We start from the raw sequence: 19,111 nt of genomic DNA, 5'->3' as shown, positions 1-19,111 counted from the left end.
CTGCACAAATGTTGCTCCTTCAGAACCTAGTTCATCTATCGCTCTTAGCGATAAGACCGCCCATTGTGGCACCATGTAACTATTTATTTGTATCCAATCCTGTATTAATGTGGCGTGCAATGAAGAATATTCTATCTATCTTTCTAATAAAGGTGTTGCTACACAACGGTTTGAAATCATACTGTGAGTCAGTCTATGTTGTCTCTACTAATATCTTAAATAAAATATGAGACAACAACATTTAAATATCTGCTATCTTATCGTTAGAATTCGGTCGCTGCACCATATTCTTTTAGATAATAGTTTCCTATTGTAAACTCAAACAAACATCTTAAGTGAATGTCATACTTCGTCAGTAGAGTGTCTGACAGTGTGCACATAGTTATTAGGCAAAGAATAAGAAATGCTATCTATTAAAATGTTTTTAGATTGTTTATGACCAGTACAATTAATCAGTTTTTAGTCGCCGATAAGTTGTGAATGTACAGCATATCACTTGTCTCAAATAGTGTAAGAGGTATCGTATATTACAGACAAATTTATCGTCTCGAAATTTATTTAGTTTCCGTTTCAGAAGATTAGAATATTAAGGCGCAACTTAAACACACCTTAAATGTCTATCTATCACTACTACACCTTAAGGAGTCGGACAGAGATTGAATAAGAGTTAGTGGCGATCTTGAATGAAGTTTATTTAATCATTGGTCCTTACTACTCCTAAGTATATCTAGGTAACGATGTATTGTGAATGCCAAAGGCAGCCTATGAAAGATATCGAATGTGTCAAGTAGTTGAAATTAAATTAAGGTTATCAATAAACGTGGAATAGATCAACATATATATGCACTGTTTTCACCATAAAATATTTGTGTATGTACAGCATACCGCGCACGAGACAATTTTGACGTAGTTTATAGTTTTTTTATAGCGTCAATGACGCATGCGCAACTCGGCTCATATTGTCATGGTAGGTAGTAATATAGTTTGCAAATATTGAAATGTACTATCTATGCTATAAAATCCGAATTTGTGCGAGTCTGGCTTGCGCGTCGAAAGTTCCGTACAATTTTAGCCGACTGCGGAGTAATTTTCCAAAAGCAAGTTCAACTTTGTCGTTGTAAAAATAGTTTCTGATACATCAGGGAATGAGATGGTAAACTTCGTGACAGCAAATATAAATTGGTAACCCAAAAAGTAAAATACTGTACTCAGCTGAAGCCAGTGACATATACGGCGACAATAAAATGGCTAGGGAAAAGGCTAGGCAGATTTATGACCATGCGGCTTGAGATAAAAGCTATGGACAGGCAGACAACGAAGTGCTCCTCGAAGAACCGCCTTCTGCAGTACGAACCCTAAAAAAACATGCAAAAGAGAAGGAAATTCAAATTAAGTAGTACTAGGGGTGTAAAAGGTAATGCATTTATATTTCGGCGGTCATTTTTGGAGCTTCAAAAGGGTTCAGCATCGGACCTGTGCCTAACAATAAGTTTCAATGCCAATTATTTCACTGTTCGTTATCCCCCTCATTCGCTCTCGCTTTTACAATGTCGCCAAACATCACAAACCCCACTGCGGGTAACGAGTTTTCATGTGGGTACAGGGAGCTCTTAAAGAAATACTATAATGCATATACTACACTATGTAAGAATATTCTACTCAAGAGTATTGATCCTAATTCGTTGTAAGATTCTCAATTTCAGATTTCAGAGAAGCAAGTAGCTATTGTTGAGAAACTCAAGTTACCGATTTTAGGAATTCTATTGTAGATAGGTACAGATATACACGACAAATAAATTCAAAAGACATGCGCAGTATGAATGAGAAATATGTACATTGCTTGATAACTACGTACTTTTCTACAATTACTCTATAACAGGCGTATTTATAAATTTCTACCACGTTCAAAGAATTTGATAGAAAACTACATGATGGTCGAGATGGCCGGATTTTGTTTAGCAAACCGCTCGCCTTACTAATACCTATGTACCGATGATTCCCTGTGGTTTACGATTTTACAATCTAACTTTAGAATATAAACCAGATGGCTAGCTAAAACACTCAATAGAAATATTTGAACACACTTTAAACAGAGCTCATATACGTAGGACGATAGAACTGAAACAAAAATACATCTAAAATCTCTACAAACTAAGCGGTCTTTCAAGTTTCTTTTACATTCGCTTTAACTCAAAATTCAAGAAATATAAAGCCGAAAGCTTACTACTAGACTTACCAAAAGTTTCGCTGTACTCGAATTAGTCAAATGAGTTAGCAGACTCGCAGAACTCGTAGAACTCGCAGAACTCGCAGAACTCGCAGTGTAACTGGGAGGTGTTCTCGCGGATGCGTGTGTCACGTTATCAATTAGCTCCGGTGAGCATGATCGCGCGGATGAAATAAATATACACAGCGCGTAAACAGTGCAGCAAGGCCGGCGCCGACGGCGACCACTGGACGAATATCCCGAGAGAACGTCGCGTCGTGCACGAGCGGGCACACGAAACGCTCAGATCGATACTGGCGCTGCCGCGCGCTCCCTTTCAAGTTCCCAACTAACGACGGCGGGACCACCGAGCAGCTACAGCATTGGCGACTACAGGGGCGATGTCATCACTAAACGGAGGGTCGCAACACTCTCTGTTTCGGCTGGGTAGATGTATTAATTCAGTATAAGCCAACTTTTAATCACTCATTTTACATAGTGACGTAGCAGGGACGCATGAGAATCGCGGTGAGCATGCGCAATAAGAGGTAGGCGCGGCGTCGCGATCCGACGACGGAGGCGGTGGAGGCAACGGTGGCATCGACGGGCGGTGTAGAACAAAGAGAAGCCACGTCGCGGGGCTCTACCGGTGCTGGATGAGGGTCGCACGGAGCGCGAGCCGTCGAGTGCGGGCCCTAAGCGCGACCTCACCACGCTCAAGACGCACGCAATACCATCGATCATAGGCACGCATAGCCTGCGACCTCCACACCACATTGCTAACCAACCTACTTTGCATATCGATTTCCGCTGCTTCTTATACTCACCACGACTTCGATTAACAAGGAATCAAAGAGGCAACCTGATGAGGAATATAATTAGTCGATATAAAAAAATAAAAACATTAACACCAATAACCAACATCTTAAGAGTACAAGACGGATACCGGAAAAGAAACAGCCGGACGAAACTATTTAAGTTATAATAGGTAATACAAGCTAGCACTTCGTAACTTTTTAATGAAGCTAAGCCAGGTTATTAGAGAAACACGATAATGTATTAGTTCCAGACCAGGTAAATCACTAGAAAACTGGTTTGGGATTTAAACGATCTTTTATAAACGTAGTAGCACCGAGAATTAACGAGTAGGACACGATGTTTTGCACTGCCGTGTGAGTTCAATTAATACACTATACAATTTACTTGACAGCCGATTAGCATAGGTATGTAGGTATATGTAATTCATAAAGTTTATGTTTTAGGCTCACACGTGTCTTTGCCGAACCACATGAAACGACGAGATACTGAGTTTCATCTTGGTAGCTACTCTTCAATTCCAATACATGGTAATATATTATGCTCCTCTGACAGTACGTATGTAAGCAAGTGTCAGTCACGGCTGACTCTAAAGATAGCTACAGCTACGTTATAAATCATAACGTATTAAATAGCAGTAGATACTGGATACCTAGCAATGTAAATCTATACGTCATTAGGTACGTCTATTTTCAATGTGTTAGAATGTCTTTCTTGGCAACTAACAATAACTAGCACAAGAATAACAGTGCCTACAACAAGAGGAAACCTGCGTCCGAGGGCAATATACGAAAATGTACCATAAAATATAAGACGATTTTTATTATCAATAAAATAATACATAAGTATAAAGCAGATAGCATACAAAAATAAACTACAAGCGTACTGCATTTCCATCAGATATTATTAAGCTATACCTAGTTATCTACAATGCTACGCTAGTCTGTGCCCCTTTCCTAACCGGTCCACTTGCAGTTCCATACTCGCAGATCAAGTTACTCAGCCCGCAACTCTACGACATTGTGCAAAAGTAGTTGAAAATATCGAAACCGTTTGAACTGGTTTTAAGCCAAAGACTAGCTAGACTGGCTAGGCTGACTTTTTTACACGCATCTATATCATACTTGGTGTAAAATGGCACAATCGTAGTAGCACCATCAATGAATTACATTTCAAGTGAGTTTGTTTCTACGAACTGTAAAGATTTCTTTGCTTCTAGTCCACTTGCAGGGTGTTGGGTGTGACGCATCACCCCTCGTATACATCCCTTAACACCGTAGAAATTTCATTAATTATAAAACTATCATTAGGCAGAACAACACATTTTATTTGTCGGATCTAACGCTGAAAATGGCATGGCAGAACTTTGTTAGTACAAATTTGTAAACCTCGTCCACAAGTAAAATTGAACAAAAATTTCAATGTACGTTGGCCGTAAATAAAACAACGTACAGTAGGTATTGCATTTTATGTAGGTATTTTTCAATAAAATTGAAAAAGCGCAGCAACAACTTTTTTACGTCAAGCAAAAAATCGATTGATTGAACTAAACCGGGAAACCAAACCGTGAATAAATTCTTTGTTACAAGCTTTCAATTCCACTTTTCTCATATAAAAGAAGCTGTAGGTACTTGTTAAATAATATTCTTGCAAGTGGTAAAGCTTACTTATAAATATTCATAAATGAGTTGCAAAGTAGGGATGACTACCGGGTATAAAAATATTACATACGTATTTTTGACTTCATCTGAACAACATAAATTGGCAAAGATAAACTGCATTATAGTTAAAAAGGTAAGGAGCTTGTGATGTAATGATTTCGCAACACGTAAGTACAAAAGTGTTCATTTTCTGCAAAGTATAAATCACAATGTTGAATAAAAATACGCGTCTATTTAAAAAGGAATGGATTCACAAATAAAAAAGTATAAGACTATCATTAGAAGAAGCATTAACATGTATTTCAATAGTGGTTAGTGCCTAATGTAGATGCACAAAACGACAGCACTTGAGCGGTCATAGTTCACTTGATTGAGCATACATGTTTACACATCGAGGAAAGTTCATGAAATTATAATGGTGCACTCGTAAACACGCTAACGTGAGCTTTGTACTGCATGAATATTTAACCAAATACAAGTCTTCGAGTAAAAGTTCCCTAATCGCGTGTCGAACGTTCAAAGATTTCCTGTGGAATTTTACATGTTTGAAGAATTTAACCGTTATCTTGGGTGCAAATAAATCTGTTTGAAATAGCGATGTAATATAATGGTCGTGTATGCCACATGCACCTGCACTTGACAAAAAAATGTATATATATTTTTGGTTTAGCAGTACCATCGTAGACACTTTTACGAAAACGCTGAAATTCGCTATACTATATAGATCAAAGAACAATGAAAAACAAAAGACTTCAGTATCGAAATATTGTCACACCTATCTTTTACATAATAAGAATATAAAGGGCGCGAAACACAATCGTGGACGGTATGGTATGCATTCAAAGAGTCGCAGACACAAGGAAAATAGAAATATTACGTAACGTGACAGTCAATAGACAAAGCACAACAGGTACAACTCAACTCGACACGTAGAACTCACACACGCGCAACACACGTATACTGAATTACTGATTTCCGAGGAAAAAGTTTTACAAAAATCGCGAGTTAAACCTGTTTTAAAACACATATTAATCTCGGCTTGCTTTACAAATTATCAACCTTTTAAAACGAAGCGCACCATATTTAACAGCCAGCTTTTAGCAGTCTATGTATGCATGATGAATAGGGTGTCAATGGATTCGTTATTGTCTGGGTGGGTTCGATGCATTTTGTACGGATCAATGTATATTATAGTAATGTATGTTTGTGTACAAAATAGAAGTGATGTAATTTTTTTTCCTTGTGAATTGTTCACAAATCTCACATTTGTCAACTTCAACTATGTCATATCTACTTTTATTCGCTGTATGCAAATTTTCGACAGATAACTATTTATTATATACTTTTCTCTTGTTTATCTGAAATATTTTTAAAAAGGAAAAAAAGTAATGCAGCTTATAAAATAACTTTTTAAAATAGGTCGTCTACAGTAACATGGAATAAGAGTTAAAAAATAATATTGAAATGATTGATGATACAACACGAAAATGACAAGCAATTGTCAACAGTTAAATCTTAAGAACAAATAATAACTTATGCGCACTGATTTAATATTTATTTATTTAACAAGCAAATCGATTCAGCTTCTCAATGACGCTCACTTTGAGGTCAAAAGGTCTGGAAGACTTCGGGGTAATTGTCACTTATTTCTTTCAAAATACATTCACAACCAATGAATTTATACTATCATAAATACTCGATTTCTGAACATTCATTTAGTGAGCGTAAACTAATTACACGCGGAGCAGCTTTTTTGCACTGCTACTTAGTGAAAATAACCGGAAAATTACTGCGCCGTATTCTAGATAAGCTACAAAAAGTAGAGTTGTCAATAGCGGCTCGGCTACGTTTTATATTGGTCTGAACGTCGCCTTAGTCAGCCCATGTATATTCTGATTAAAAATAATACTCAACAAGCTCTACTTCGGGAATAAAATGTTCTCGAAAATGTTTTACATCTGTATTAAGATAGGGATATAATGGAACAAACGAAACTTGGAAGAGCAACAATGTATAAGGCTACGTGCATAAATGTAAGAACCTAATAATGGAGGACACAATGTGAAGGAAAAGATAGTGTCATGTCGGTCACTGTTAGGGATCTGAGTGACGTAGGACGCACACAAAGACTTGTGGCAGATAATAGGTATAATAACAGCCGTAAACTCTGCAAAGCTTTCAATAGACAGGGTATCGCTCCAAGTTTCACGAGATATCGATTTTCGACTGCTATTAGTTTGCCTACGAAATCTACGGACTGCCTAGCAAACGAGTCTTATAGATTAACTTGAAACTTGGCCTGGATTGTAATAAAATATCCTGATTGCTTAACTGCTTATTGTTAATAAAAATGTTGTTATCTACCTGCATATGGTCAAGTTCGTACTTAAGCTTTATAACATAACATCAGATGACGTCTACAGTAAGGAGATATGAGATTGACGTAGACAGTAACAGGATCGCTTGGCTGTTAACTAGTCATGTTTATGACGTAATAAAGATGTGCTCGGTTAATTTAAAGCTCAATGTTCTGCTGTGTTCGTACAATTTCGTTTAAGGCATCATAAACATTTAGTTTTCTTAGTTGATCTGTTTAAAACTTTTCTTTAGTAAAGGGCACATGGGAGCGTTTAATACAAAGTAAACAACTTAAAAGTATTAGAAGTGTAAACAGATGTACGTTTAAGCTTAGTAAAATACACGTAACACGGTGTTAGAGTTAAAATAATATAAGATGTGTTAATACTAGAAGGTATTAGACGAGAAGTTTTGCAATGAACGCTATCGAATGACTGAAATGCATTGGTTGTACGGATTCTTAGAACAGATTATTTTCATTTAATATTTAAATAGTTTAATTTTCAGGTATTGCGGTATTATTAAACAACTTGTATCACTAGTTGGGAAAATATCACAGTTAAAGCAACTGTTACATTAATCACGAGACAGATGTTAAATTTAAATGTCGAAAGAGCTTTGTAGTCCCATTTTATAATAGTCTTTGTTCTACCGTTCTATTCAGATGTTACCTTTTGTGTAACTTTTCAGATTCGTCTCCCTTTAATATTCAACCATAGTTGGCTATTATGTCTAAAGTGCCTGAAATCTGCTTAAAATTTAAACCCCGTACAATAGAACTAAATGCAGTTTGAAAAGTAAACACGTAGTACGTAACTGTAATGAGACTCAAGACGTATTCTGAGTGAGTTCAGGGAACAAAGAAGTCATTAACATTGTATAATGCGATATTCCTTCCGAAAATACCAACTGTATGGAGTGCTGCATTCAAAACATTTAACAATCGAAAGCAAATTACGCCGTTGATTATTACTTAATTAGGGCTAAGGGTGTATTAGAGTATCTGCCTACGAGCTCCGCATAGGTATGTATCTGGCAATGTACTAATTCAATTTCAACTATCACGAAGCTGTAGCTTCTAATGCGAGGCATGCACTAATGCAACTTGAATAACTCAATTTCGGCTAATAGTCCGAGTTGACTGATATCATTCAGGTAAAATGATTTACAGATTTTGTCAACTCAATGTTAAAAGAAAATAACGATTTTCTTATTCAATAACAGTGCTAGAAATATTAGGAGCTCATTACCCCTGTCTGCCTGGTTTCCGGTAAAATAAAGCTACCTGTCTCGTTCCAACTGGATCCAACGACCTACCACTATATAGACAGTGTGATTACATGCATACATATCTATATAAAGATATGTAGAGAGCTCCATAAGTTTTGGCATTGGGGATTAACTTAATAGGGTTTTCACCCTTCCGACAGAATGACGCTAATTTTTTAAGGCAATGAAGCAGTTTTAATGGACGTTTCAGCATCAATTACTTCTCCCCAACCTTAGCAAAATAGGTTGTTAATCCTGTTTATCTTTCGTATTTTATTCGAGCTCCATTCAAATTCGTTAGTCATGTATCTGTTAATTTCATTCCATTCCTTTTGTGCTGACTTTATTTTGATGGAACGTGTTATGGGTAACTCAGGTTGGTATATCAATGTATCTTTCCAATATAGAACATAACTTTAATACCTATGTGGCTGCGCGAACCTGATACTGAAGCAAACAATTTTGTAGTCAAACAAGAATATTAAACTTTACCGGTTTTCCATATAAAATAAGAAAGCAAAGAAGAGCATCTCTTTGAGCCGGACCGTTTGTTGCAGTTATTTAAAAACGTATGAAGAGGGCAAATAGAACACTGAATCCTCCTAACGATATTTACATACCTACATGTCTGTATTTCCCCGTGTGGTCAATCGCACTTTGCCAAACGTTGGGCACGCTGTTTTTGCCGATAGCTACGCAAACAAGTCAACGTCAAACGCATCGCTGCCAACGTATTAGTTAGCTTTCCGAGGCTACAAATGTAATAAAAGAAAAACTTAAAAACGTTTCGGATGAACCTGGGTGCTTTTTTATATTTTAAAATTTTGCTTTGCAAACCTACCGAGAGAGACTAAGCAGTAGGTAAGTGAGATTTCATCGTAAGAATGCTAATATTTTTATTAGTTTAAACTTCAGTTTATACTAAAATTAAGCCCTAAATTACCCAGCTTAGATTTTTAAACAGTTTATAAAAACAATAAAACGAATCGGCTATCGATGAAAAAAAAACACTATATAATTAAAAATATTTACAACCTTGCCCTGAATGGCCTCGCATTATATGGATAATTATCGTTGTGTTTACAAATGTTAATAAAACTTTTATTACTTTGATGGTGACTGTGATTGATATTAAAATTGATTTTGATTAATGTATGATAATTGATGATAGTTTGAGCTATTTACCCCTATATCAGTAGTAATATCGAATAATTGGAAGGAAAAACTATCGGAGCAGATACCTAGCTAGGCAATATAGCTACGTACTACACAGAGCCAATTAGAACTTTGTCTGAGTCACAATAGGAAAAATGCCAGCGACTTAAAGATCACTTCGATGCACAACAATGAACATTATATCCTCTAATTGAATTAGTTATCGGAAAAACTTTTACGTCTTATCTGCTTGCTTTGTATCTTCGGCAAATAAACGTTAATAAGGTATTTCTACTTAACATTGATCTCATCAATACCTAGAATGTATTGTTTGTCACGGTCAGAAATAAAGTCTGTTAATTACACGAATGCTCAAAAAATTGAGTTATTTAGGGTTTCATGAACTTTGTAATTATCTCTTTATTTTACTAGGTACCTACTTATATTTTACTTTATTAAAATTGATGTTTCTTACATCAACCAAATTAAAAAGGTAAGAAATCTATATTTACTGTTTAAATAATGCAAAATAAAGAAAACAATACTTTTGCAGCAAATTGAATACACATTAACCAATGAAATGGATTCAATTGCGAAAGCTAAGTTTTAAAATAAACTTATATGAAATGCGGAGGTATTTCGGTTTTTGAGGTGAAATATTTCGCTCCAAGAAGATCGTTACCAACAACAGCTTTTGTTTAATTTCTATTCCTTAAGAGCGTCCTACTCTTGTATTTATCTCTTAACATATTTATTTATTCACAATATATTATGTTACACATTAAGCTAACTATTTAACACTTTTATAACTCGATTTACAATGTTAGTATACACCATGGTATGTAAAATGGCAAGGCAGGAACTACACCATGTTCGGAAATATGATTTTAGAAATTGGAAACGTGGAATACGTCCGATGTGTTATGATCAAATCTTCTCTATACATTTAGCTGTAAAAGACATCGTGGAATTTGCAGCGGAAATTCCATCGTGAATTTGCAGTTGGCAAGTGATTTAACCCGGGGATATTTAATAATTGAGATGCTGCCATGAGCCTTCGCTTGCAACGTAGTGCGTCTGTTGTTTAAGTGAAACGAAAGTTGAGAACCAATTTACCAGCAATTATAAAGTAACATAATCTTATAATTAGTATAAACTGTAGTGAGGCATTAATCCCTCGAGATCTTGTTAGAAAATGTTCGTCGGTAAGCTCTGATACTCAACAAAAACTAAAAGGTACAAAAGAAAATTAAATGATTAAGATGATTCTTTTTAACGACTAACGGTTCGATTTGTGTTTAGGCTTTCGATTTTTGCAACTGTGTAACTGTAAAGCGAATCGTTTCGAATAAAAAAAGTTGAACAAATAATATAAAATACACGACTTAGAATTTTATTCTTGTTGAATAATGTCTAAACGTTAGGGAAAATAATAATTCCGAATTATTTATCTAAGTAAAGAGGAAACATCCGGAAACAGTAAGTATTCAAACGGTATAAATTCAAAAATGTCTGGTAGCGAGGGGTGCGAGGAGTGAGCGTGGGTCGATAATCAGTGATGTTACTATATCGCGCAAATATAATAGCTCGGGGCGGAAACAAACACGTTTCAATAAACCACCTATGGATATGAAACAGAGTAACTTTAGTCTGTTCGTTCGTCAACAACGTTTCGCGTGGAATATGTAATGATTTGGTATCGTAAGTTCACTATTTGGTGAGTTATTATGTGCAATCGGCCGATTTTATTTGCTGTTAACCGTAACCACGTCAACTATATTTACCTATCGTTATGGTGCCTTTCAACCCGCTGTTATTTTCTATACAACAAAGTCGCCTTAAACGACCCAAGTTTATAATTAAAGCTCAAGGCTACCCCGAGCCGATAAGTCAGCGATTTTCAAGAGAAGAGGCAATGTGCCTCAACAATTAAGGTTTAATTTATGCCAATAAAACAAAGGAGTGATTGAAAGTTGTTATTGAGAATAAAGGAATAATTTTTTGATTTGTGGCTAACATTTCAGAAAAGAAAGAAAAAGTGTGTTTTAGAAAACGATAGCGACTTATGAAAGCAGTCTGAATTGAAACCTCAAGGTACTCTGATGTGATGCCTAAATAATTTATGTGGGGAGAGTGAAGACCCAGCTGCCACAGTCGCGATCTCTAACCTACATTGCATGCTTCAAGATAACTATTTTAAGGCAATCTGTTCTACTACAGAAAGACGTTCGTTAAATTTTTTAATCTTATTTAGTTTTATATAATACGCAATATTATTGAGTTATTAGTAGTACAGTGACCGCAAATGTTTAATAATCCAAGGCTCTTAAAGTTAGTAATAAGTCAAACACAAACAAGTACAAAGTTAAATTAATGCATTTTGTTTCGGGTACACGGTCTACGCCTACAAATTACGGCGAGGCGGTACCGAGACCTGCTTAAATAGGATAAACATATTCTATTCATAAGGATTGCGGGCAAATGTGGGGCCTATAGTAAAATTATATTATAATATTCGCGTCCTACATTTTCTTTTCATAATTGTATGAGGTTGTATATTTTGTTATGAGATTATATTATTTGCGGCTTCTCAATTCGATTTGTAGGTAACACAAAGATAATCAACAAGATTGAAGTGTTTTTCCTATAGTGCTATAATGATTTACAACCTAATCCTGTCTTCCTTTACCTTTTTTCCAAGGTTCAAATTCTCAATACCAATCTCGAAAATTAATAAATGCAGAATAAACGCAAATAAATAAGGTTGATATATCCTAAAGTAATCTTGAAGTAGTATTATTCTTACTCATAATTTAACAAAAGCTAAGGTAATTCTTAAGGTCACCGATTTTTCATGAATAAAGGGTAAGTTGATTTTCCCTCAACGATATTCAAATATTTGGTAGCGCCTTTTTATCTAAAACGCAAAATAATATGTATCTATCACATTACAAGGAAACATGATTGGCTGTGCCTTAAAGGAAAATAAATGTTTTATATCGAAACTAACCTAAATAAGATGTATGTAACTTGATAAAGTAAACAAGTAATACCAATAGGTTACATTTCAATATGTTTGCGTCTCAAATGTCAGTGTAGCCGGAGACCAATTAAAGAATAAGTCAACTGAACAGCTGCGAACGATGTTTAATGGCATTTTATTTATAATATTGTTAAGTATCGTTCTTCAGTTTTTGTCCAACCGTGAATTTTTGATTAACTGTCGATATAAATTACGTTTTAATGTTTTAATTGATATGGCATCTGACCTGACTGTTTTCACAGCAATTACCGTACGCATTCCCGTTAAAATGTAAAGCAAACAATTTTTGCTGCATCAACGCGCATACTTACGGCCTTACTTTATGGAAATTTTCATTAAAAAACATCTGTATTTTACAAATTTTGTAGTATCTCGTATACATTCGTAGGCAATATGTAAACCAATAAGTTTGGTTGCTATTTTCAGGAATGTTTCGAACCTATGCTGCAAGTACTTTCAATATGGTTGGCTTTTTGGTTGAAATCAAGTCTTTTTAACTTTTATCATTTACTTAGTTATCGTTCAGATACCTATCTACATTAATTAACCAAGTTATAAGATTTGAGAAACTCTATGTCCACTACCTTTGGTGACTTTCTTCAATATTACCTATAGATGACCAACCACACGTTACACGTTAATACCATAACAATGGCTGTCAATATTTAGAGCTACTCAGCCGCTGTCTTGGGTCACTGAATACAATGAGTGAAGGTGAACGCTAAGTAGATAGTGGGTGTCATTATCTAGACAATACCTATGTCTCATCTAAAAGCATTAGTCTGTTGCGCCAACATGAATATCATAGGTACTCATTACGTCACGTTTTATTATGTTGTAACAGAGTGTAACGTGATCCCTGTTTAATGGTTTCTTTTAATGGACGCCTATAGGAGACACAAGGCTGCCTTCGTCTTGAAACTGTCTCCTGGAACTTCGCTAGACTACGGTTGTTACCTATTTCATCTGTAACTTTGCCGTTTTAAGCTATTTTAGAAAACTATTCGGAGTGTGGCAAATCTACGTATATATCATATACCATATTTTTCGCTAAAGAGAGTCAATCGTGGACAACTTTTAGGAGAACTGAACGGTAAGTATCCATTATAAGTTATTCCGCAAAATCATATTAGGGAAACTTTAAGTATAATTTGTAATTTTTAAGCCAGAACATGACACAATATTACAACAGAACGTGACACGAAATAATCCGGATTACTTTAAATTGCGTGTCTATTTGATGAATAAATTAATGTCCGTTTCAAGAAATAATAAAGTCATCACAAACACCTATCACAATTTCGAAAGCTTCCATAAAATCATATGCAAATGGCAAAAAAAAATATTTACAACAATATATGGTCACACACACAACATGATCCAATTTTTCCCTTAATTTTCCTATTTTCAGTATGTGTTCCATTTATTACAAATACCTAATTAATCCCCCGAAAATCTAAACTGTCTATCACAGTTCATGAGATGAAGCCTGATGACTAACGGAGCAAGAGCGAAGTCTTAGTTATAGTGTCTCCTTATTACTCTCCGGGCGCAGAACCTTAAAAATAAAAATAGACATGAAAATTTCCCAAGACTTGTAAAAGTAAAATAATATTCTTTTCTTAGCAGGTGTTCAAAAAAAAGGTTCGCGTGACAATTGTCGGCTTAGTGACGATGTTTCTAAAGTACGGTCAGTAAAAGAAGTTGGTAAAAAATAAATATTTAAAACAACTCTACAATATCAAAACTCTATGAGTAGTTTGCTATGTTATTCGTAACAAAATACATTTGACACGTTGTAAAGAAAAATACTAGCTTTTAATAAATCGGATTTTTTCTGTGTTTAAAAAAGAAACGGCCCCCTCACTAGGGAATTAATCCTTGTGTAGCGGGGGCTTTCACAAACATTCAAGTCACATGCACAAATACACCCAGACTCAGGACAAGCATGCGAGGATCACGCAAACGCTGGTGCTACGCGGGGAACAAATCCTGTGGTATCCTCACAAAACGCTTACTGAATAAAAAAATTGCAATTCTGAATTATACTAATTTAGGGGTGTCAACTCTCGAATATAATCCGAGTCCACAAGCAAGGCATGAACTTCACAGTTAGTTATCTATTGGTCATATTAGATAATTACATTATGTAGATATTACATATCTTATTTTCAGATAAAAACATCCTGTTTTAACACTCTTTTATCTAACTGTCTAACCTCGTTTTAATGGTATTTAATTAATCGGTGAAAATAAAGTACGGTTAATAAAGGTTTCACCCATTAAATTAACTATTAAAGGTTTCTCTACATTACAAAAGTTTTACCTAGCAATATTTTAATAAATAATTGATCCGAAGGTACAACCTATCAAACGGTATAATAGTTTCTGAGAAGCTGGTTTTATTCCCTGCAAGGAAAATAATTGATATCTCTGAATAAAATATAAATACGCAGCCATAATGCTCTTTGTTCACTGCTGGAGGCTTAATTTAAAAACAAAAGGCTAACAGAGTTAATTCACGATATAAAGACGTAGTTCACTTACGTGAATTGTTTATTTAATCCATCAGGGATTAATAGTTCAATTCTAATACATTCGTTCAGTATGTATTATTAATATTTAAAAGGTTTTGAGTGTTATATCAGTAATGGAGAAATGAGCAATAAGTTGTGCAATTAAAAACGTGCGGTTTAAGTTTTCTGATTGTTTTTTAATTCCGCACACAAATGGTAAAAACGAAAATCTCTATTAATATAGCCTACTACGTGTGCCACCAATCTGTACCTTGAAGAACGTGATAGCTAAAAAGTTGAAATTTTTACAAAAAAATAAGATATAAAATAGAGGTTATAAGGAACAGGTAAGGTAAAAAAAATGTTGAGTAGCCATATTGTTTTAGCAAATGTGGATTTATGTATCTTATTGGCATTGCACGTTTTTTCTTTTCGTCGACAACTTTTAATAGTCACCTATGTGTTTATTACCAGGCCTATGTGCATTTAACTTTGACATGGGTAGCTAATATCAATATCAATAATAATATGTGTACTTGCCGAGAAAATAACCGGTTTGGACGTTAGGTGGAGGACTCCACTTCGAAGAGTTCGCTGACTTACCTGAAAGAAAATTTAACAAGTTAGTTTTGAAATTGTGGGTCTGCAACAAGCGGGAATAGTCTTGGATCGTGACAATTCTCATCGGAATATTTTCGTCTCGCAAAGGATACAGACGAGATTCCAACTACGAGCCTTCATTTGAAGTGGCGTTTGTAGAAGTAAGAGCATAATCTTCTTTTCCGCTATAATTGATCATGTAAATATATCGTGTAATACTAATGACCATCCCATAATGCTCAATTTACCATAGTAAACTATCACTACGGACATTGATAAATGATTATTTCTAATCTAGTGCAGAATGCTCATACGTTCCATACAATGGCAGGAATGACCTTGGAGTGACGAAGTATAAAATATTACCAGTAATTATCACTCGAGTGCTTTGATCAGGATAGATAGTGTGGAGTGTGACAGATAACAGCTGCAAAGCGATTGATTGACACTACAAAACTTGGTCGATAATTTGTTTATAATACTAATGGCCAACGAGCTTTAACCTACGTAAAATAATTTAATAAAGAATTACGGTTCTTCTGGTATGGTAAAATATAGGACACCCGTTATTTTTTTTCATAGTTGAAAAGATTTTATTTTATAGTATTTTTGAAGTGCGCCTGACTAACGGCTCGGTTTTTTTTTGTTTCTTGAATCTAGGTCATACAAGTGCTCCAACTGGCACCATATTTTAATAGTCCTATTACACACATTAAAGAAGGCTTTAATTACAAGCTACACCGTAATAAACTGCGATAAAAAGTGACCCTGTAACTTTACGGTTTCTATTTATTTCATTCTTAAGGCATAATAAAGATGATAGTAGGTATAAGTACTAAAAATAATATCAATAGGTACATTAATAATATAATATAAAAATAATTAATAATATAAAAGTATGCATACTAGCTTATAAAATATGTCCTTCTGAGAAAAGACCTCTTACGGTTTTAGGTTTGAGGTTCAAACCTTCCCTATAAGGAAACTCAAACATTGATTACCTCGCTAGGTCATGAAACAGATTCTAATATTTGGAATCCAGATTTTTCTCATGTTTTTCTTGAACGTTAATCAGTAATTGGAAAACGTCACATTGGTACTTTGGCTGCGCTCAATCGTTTATGTAAAAATATAAAAGTTTATTGTGTTTTAGAGTTTTGCATTCACATAATACAGGGTAGCTTTCTGTCGGTGAGAATTCTACATACCTATCACTATGGCGCGCCCTACGGGTGGGTTACAATCTTTACCTTTGTAAGCCGCAACAACAAAAAAGAAGTAATCATAGGCTGTCTTGACTGGACATTCACTTTGATCAAAACATTCATGTATTTTCTGGCCTGTCATTCGACATATCTACATTATCTATCTATATATGCCGAATATGTCTAGGCCGCCTTTACTAAGGATTTTTGACATTTCCAAAGACGTCGTTATTCCGCCGTAAGCTACAATGTCCAAAATTAGCAAATACATATACTTGCAAAGAAATTTCAATTGGTATCAATTTGGAATTTACATGGCTGGGTTCGTTTCATTCCATGTTCTTATATGCTTAATCAATTCTTACATATAAAGCTTAAGAAATCATTTTCCTTTAAGTTAAAATCGACTGTGAATTGAGTAATATAAATCGACAAATAAAATTTCAATATGGTTTGGTACTTTCGATACTCTCGGGCATACTTTAACATAAGATAAATTTTATAGTACTAAATTTTGAACAAGGAAACAAAGGTATACTCCAAAAGTTTAGGTCTTATACAAATTTTGATAAGTTTATGTAACTTATGTACGGTATGGTGACCTTATTAATTTTTCAGTACTGTTCTTTTGCTTTCTTGAAAAGCCTTGTTCATATCCAAGCACGAAAAAGGTATTTTAAAAAGCGGTAAGTGGTCCCTTAAACACGTAATAATAATACTTCGTGCTTAGTTTTTACAGGTATATTTACCACTTTCCAGGAATCGCTTCAGCGTGATAGATAGATACCCACAGTAACTCTTTTGAAATGGCCGACTCAAATGTTTTTGAAGCTTCTCTAAAAAGATTTGTAGACGGTTGATAGGTATTTATTGGATTTATGGATTACCATCCATAAACCCAATTAAATGGTACTACCGGGAAAAAGGATTTCCTATAAAACAAACAGAGTTAAAAGGATAACAAAACCGGCAGCTTAAAGATAATCCCTCAACGTACTAGGCAAGTTCACAGAATTTGTTCAAGTACTTACCTTGGAAAAACCTTTTTTTAATAGTACAAAAAAGGAAATGTTAAAAGGGAAAATGAAAATACAACGGGGTCTTTGTGAATTTTCATGTTACTAAACTATCTCTTAAAGGTTATGTATCGTACACAATACCAAGTCCCTAAATAACAAAGGCAGATCTAATTTAGAGAACTTTTTATATTTCTCCGGTAAAGATTTCTAAGCTATCAAGAGGTTCCACTAGGGAGGCGGTCCTATCAGTTCAATGACCAAGAGAAGTAAAGTTCTAAATGGTGATAATTAAGCATCGCTATGCTACAATTTACATTTCATTTCGGCGTTCAAGTACATTTGAAGTAATATAGGCTGGCGCAGGAACTAGAGGCTGACAGTGGGAAACGTAAAACAAATGGGCGTCATTACTTAGCGGCACAAGTACATTCATATATAGCGCGGGCTGACCGCTTTTTTTGAGGAATCTGTGCAAGCTGCTGCCTTAGTTAAAATATCTTGTTTTTATTTTATTTCTTACATATTTTGCATGTTTACCTTTGTTTTCGAGTAAGATCAACTCGACAGCATAAACACATTTTTGCAAAATTACATTATTCCTACACTGTTTAGCTAATCAAATGTAAATTTATGGACAGAAAAACGAATTAAGTTTAAAATAAAGAAACTAAGCTAACCATACCCTGACCTATTATGAAATAAATAAATATTCGTTAGTGATTTAGAATGGACATTTAACTTGTAATATCCAACTCACAAAGAATAAAATGAGCTTGGAAACCTCGTCTTGAAAATGTATTCAAGTACAAAATTGCCGTATTTTACGCGAAGGTAGCTCAGTATATATGGATATTATAAGCTAATTAGCTTTAGCTGTGGTCGGACCAACAACTCATAAAAAACGTTTCTTAAGCATAAATTATAAAGGGGAACCTTTATCAGCGAACAAGAATAGCTACACAAATGAAACATGAAACGCAAATTATGCGAATTAGATCAATATACGAATTTGCTATATACAATTTTTTTTATACTGTAAATATTTAACTCTGTAAAATTGTAAATAAATAAATATCCTTTAAGACGTAAAGAGAATATACGAATAGAGTATCTACTAGCCATGGAATTTTATGAAGGTACCCCTTGGTAACTAATTTTTCAATGTAGGTTGTAAGAACAAAATAATCATTAATTTCATAATAATAATATAGTTATCTCCCATCAAATCTATTTACCAAAGGTTGAAATCAGATATAATTTGTT

The 19,111-nt window shown here is 34.7% G+C and overlaps 2 protein-coding genes across 4 annotated transcripts in view; both read right to left on the bottom strand.

Annotated features, from left to right (window-relative positions):
- The window catches only part of LOC113496011 (neurocalcin homolog), a 78,797-nt gene that overhangs the window by 36,764 nt on the left and 22,922 nt on the right, over nucleotides 1-19,111 (bottom strand). The window lies entirely within an intron of this gene.
- The window catches only part of LOC113496013 (neuronal calcium sensor 2), a 65,098-nt gene that overhangs the window by 23,231 nt on the left and 22,756 nt on the right, over nucleotides 1-19,111 (bottom strand). Inside the window, exon 1 of one of the 3 annotated variants that reach the window (XM_026875062.1) lies at nucleotides 2,237-4,473. The exons of 1 other annotated variant lie outside the window; for it this stretch is intronic. The gene's annotated coding sequence lies outside the window, so the exon portion shown is untranslated. Of the gene's footprint in view, nucleotides 2,180-2,236; nucleotides 4,474-19,111 lie in introns of those variants that run through there. One more of the 3 variants, XM_026875063.1, reaches the window with a different exon arrangement.

This window comes from Trichoplusia ni, chromosome 7 (assembly GCF_003590095.1).
Source record: "Trichoplusia ni isolate ovarian cell line Hi5 chromosome 7, tn1, whole genome shotgun sequence".
In the NCBI taxonomy this organism is placed as follows: Eukaryota; Metazoa; Arthropoda; class Insecta; order Lepidoptera; family Noctuidae; genus Trichoplusia; species Trichoplusia ni.
This window is presented reverse-complemented; position numbering and strand designations above follow the sequence as displayed.